Source organism: Rhinolophus sinicus, chromosome 2 (genome assembly GCF_057876585.1).
Source record: "Rhinolophus sinicus isolate RSI-liver-muscle chromosome 2, RSI-T2T, whole genome shotgun sequence".
Taxonomy (NCBI): Eukaryota; Metazoa; Chordata; class Mammalia; order Chiroptera; family Rhinolophidae; genus Rhinolophus; species Rhinolophus sinicus.
The window spans coordinates 116,940,496-116,944,639 of NC_142502.1; the positions used below are offsets into that span (position 1 = coordinate 116,940,496).

At 44.9% G+C, this 4,144-nt stretch overlaps 1 pseudogene; it reads right to left on the minus strand.

Moving 5' to 3' along the window:
• Nucleotides 1-2,934: 2,934 nt before the first annotated feature.
• On the minus strand, nucleotides 2,935-3,540 carry LOC109435857 (ER membrane protein complex subunit 8 pseudogene; annotated as a pseudogene).
• Between the last annotated feature and the right edge of the window lie 604 nt (nucleotides 3,541-4,144).

Below are 4,144 nucleotides of genomic sequence, written 5' to 3' on the forward strand. Positions count from 1 at the left end.
GAGGCCTGGCCAAAAGGAGGGTTGAATTAGAGGAAGCACATGGAACTTTTTAGGGCTGAGACACTGTCTTGTACGACACTATAGTGGTGGAGACATGACTGTGTTTATCAAAACCCATGCAGTCTTAGAGCACAAAGAATAAACCTTAACGTAGACAGATTATAAAAAACCAGTTAAAAGGTTAGGAGACTGCAGGATGAAATGCAGACTGACAAAAGAATCTGTGTTACAAATGTATGACATAATCTCACTGAAGAAGGTTGGGGGAAAGGTGCTGTCCTGAGTAACTTTGAGAATGAGTGGAGTTGGTAAGATTGAAGACAAACTGCACATACGTACTTGAACTTACAGGTGGATGGGTTAATAATTCTGGTATTGCTGTATACGCATAGTTGGAGTAACAGAATTAGTGCAAGATGGAGGATGATGGGAGCCAGGCCTCTCACTATTGCAGTGGGAGTTTACAGATAAGCAAGGGGGAAGTCTAGAAGGAAGCATGTGGTGCTCTGTGAGCGTCAGTATGAGGCATCAGTGTGGCCCGTGGTTTAACTCTATATAGATACAGATGGATGACTATAGAAATAATTATGGATATGTGTATACACACAGGTAAATACACACTCATATATTTCCAAGTTCTGTCTACTGAAAGGGCCTAGAAACAATGATACGCCAGTGGCAGTGAGCATACCGCTGTTGAGATCTTGCTTTCTAATATCGTTCTTCAACAAAAGGAACCAGGGCTCCTTGGAAATGGCTGAGTCTAGGATGATACAGGGATGTAGCTGGAAATGAAATTAGAGCACCTTGTAGTGCCAGAAAATAAGGAAGATTTCAAAAAATAAAGCTGTGGGGTTATGTCAAAAGAACACAGAAACCAACTGAAATAACTCCCAAAAGCCAAAGCTAGAACAATTTGAGCAAAAAAAATTAAGTAATGTTGGATTACAACCCAAAGTATAAAATAATATTCATGTGTTTGTATTTAAATAAATGATTGAATAAATAAATGGGAGAGGGATAGACAAATCTCCTGTACAGAATTTCAAATAATTGATATAAATCCTCAAGGAAGTGGAGCATAGCTCCTGTCTTCAAGTGTGGGCTGTGCTTGGTGACTTCCTGCCAAAGGGTACAGGATAGAAAAAGACGGTATAGGGGGCGGGGAGAATAACTTTATAGTGGAGAAGACTGACAGATTCTGCCTCAGCCAGGTGGCCATGTGCAGCAGCATCAGTGGTAAGTCATGCTGATAGCATGTACCCTTGACCTGCTGTGACAAGAAAGCCACTTCACCTCTGTGGTCTTCCTTCCCAAATCCCATAACCCTATCTAATCATGAGAAAAACGCCACACAAACCTTAATTGAGAGACCTTCTACAAAATATCTAACCAGTTCTCCTCAAAACTGAGGTCATGTATACTCATAGAGGTTGATGTAAATAAGACTGACTCCATCTTTGTAGTACCCCCTTCCCATTTCTTTTCTATTTAAGTTTTCATGCTGTGAACTCTCACCTAACTAGTCTCAGCCAGCACCAAAGCCACATAGTAAATGACTAGCTATGTCCTGTAATCTTACACAGTATAATCATAAAGATTCCCATCAGTAATGGCCAGAATGGCATAGCAACCAAGATAAATATCAAACTAGGTGCTGGTGTCAATTGTAAGTAATTATCCATCATAAGATCACCAGGACGTATGGTTCCTGGCTCACGCTGCATTCTTTGTCCTTTTGTCTTGTCAATCACTAGTACTTTAGCTATATTATAAAACATATACTGTAGCAGCTGTCTAGCAGTGGAGATTAGCTGTGTGGACAGTGGGGCCGGGCCATCTTGCATTCTGACTCTATCCCTGTAAGTAACAACAAATTCTCTTATAATCTATGGAGTTGCCTGCATTGTTTTTTGGTCTTAGATACCTTCACTGTACCTTCGCGCCACCCTCAGACAGCTCATTAACATTAACATAGAAAGTCTGAGAAACTCTCACATTCTACAAATGCCAAAGGAGACATGATGAGTCAGTGTAACATGGTGTCCTGGATGGGATTCTGGGGCAGAAGAAGGACGTTATGTGAAAACTGAGACTATCTGAATAAAGGATGGACTTAGGTCATAATAATCATCCATCATTGTTGGTGCATTAATTGTGACAAATGTACCACAATAATGTAAGATGTGAACAATAGGGGATTGGGTGGCAACTCTGTATTAGCTTTGCAACTTACTACAAATTTAATTCTAAAATATAAAATTTACTTAAAATGGAATGGATGAATATAGCTAATATTTATACTGAGGCAAAGAAACTTTTTGTTCACCAGGATTCCTCTGAATTTGATCACGAATGTAACAATTTGTTTAAAAGAGATGCTTTGGTAAGTGCTTTTGGAATCAAGGGTGGGCCTCCATGATCCAAAGGAGAGATAAGGAGGTGCAAGTGTTTTGCACAACGATGTATTCTGTTCAGGAGCGGGCTCAAAGCAAGCAGGGGGAGAGCAATGCCTGGAGAAGTCAGGGACTGCTGTAGGAACACTGCAATGAATTAGGAGAAAGCTTCCTTGGCCTCCGAGACTTCAGCAAAGTCTCCTGATTTGTGAAACTTCTGGTGTGAGTGAGTTTTAAATTTTTTTTTAAAGGTTGATTAAAACTGTTTAATAGGAACAATCTTGGAGAAGCAGAACTAGCTTTGATTGGATTATGGCAACATACAACTGGGAAGGACTCCACAGGGAGGATCAGATTGCACAGTCCTTACCGCTTCTAGAGACTTTGCATTACAAAGACGACTGAAGAGACATTCTACCCTCTTTTGAAAACTGTCAGCCTTCCACATAGGCTATGAGATACTTTATTTACATTTAAAAATAGCTTTTCTTCTTCAGTGTAGTGGAAATGCCCAGGGATCAGTCACTGAACTCCCTCCCTAACACAGGTGCAGAACAGCGTTATTGATCTCTGGATTTGTCCAGTCATTCCAAATGTCATCCAGGTGGTTATTGAAATCCACGAGTGTTAAATAGGACCGGCGTCCAGGAGAGATGCTGAGATCCTCTGGGCCGCTGGCCAGTCTTCCCAGGAATCACAGTGCGGGTCTCTGCACGCCGTTTGTTTTCGCGGTGTTCGTACACGTGGATCGTGGGTACCACGCAGTCCCTCGTAAACTGCGTGTTGTCTACCATGACGACAGCGGTATCGCTGAAGCCCTCGGCGATTCTGGAGGCCACCTTTTCTGCAGCCTGGTTTGGACTGGCATCCTTTACTCATTCATTAGCTTGATAATAACCAGCAATCATATAGCTATTATCTTTGCACCGTGAATCAGTCAGGGCGAGGGCCAGGGTGCGGTGGAAGAGGGGAATACAGCCCACGAAGAGGGTGCGGTGGGCGCCCGGACCGCCCAGGGGCAGGTGCTCCTTGCGGGGCTTCTGCTTCTCGGCCACCAGCAGTCCGTTAACGGCGCAGTGAGGGTACTCGGCGCCATGCAGCACCGTCTTGCAGTCGGCCTGGTGGTCAGCTTCACTGCGGGCATGCTGAGCCCGGGAGGGCCCCGGAGGCCCTGGGGCCGGCTGAGGCCTGGAGGCGCTGCCCAGCCACGCGGCGCTTGAGCGGGAAGCGGGAAGAGGCGCCGGCTGCCCGGTGCGGTTCCGCGGCTGGCAGAGGCCCCACAGGCTCAGGCCTGCCCCGGGCTGCGACCCTCCGCTCGGGATCGGTGAGCCGCCGCGCCGGCCTCACACTCAGCCAGCGCCTCTCCTAATTTTTAATAGAAAACTGGTAAAGGGGCCGAGTTAGGGTAAAGAAAGAAGAACGAAGGAAGTCAAAGCTTTAAGCCATTTTAAGAATCTACAAAGACTTCAGTTAGTTCCCTCGAGATTAACAGGAACCTTCAGGAAGTCACTGAGTTACCCACGCCTGCCACTGAGGATTTCAGGGTGATGGGACCTAGATGTCAAGGGGCAGACAGACCCCCAGGTAATATCTGGATAGATACTGTTTTAAATTATTCACACACACACACACACACACATACACACACACACACACACACACCATGGTTGGGTATTGGCCAATTTGTAAAGCAAGCTAGTGTCATTTTTGGTTTTCTTTCCCATCCTACCTGTTTTCAATGTCCTTTT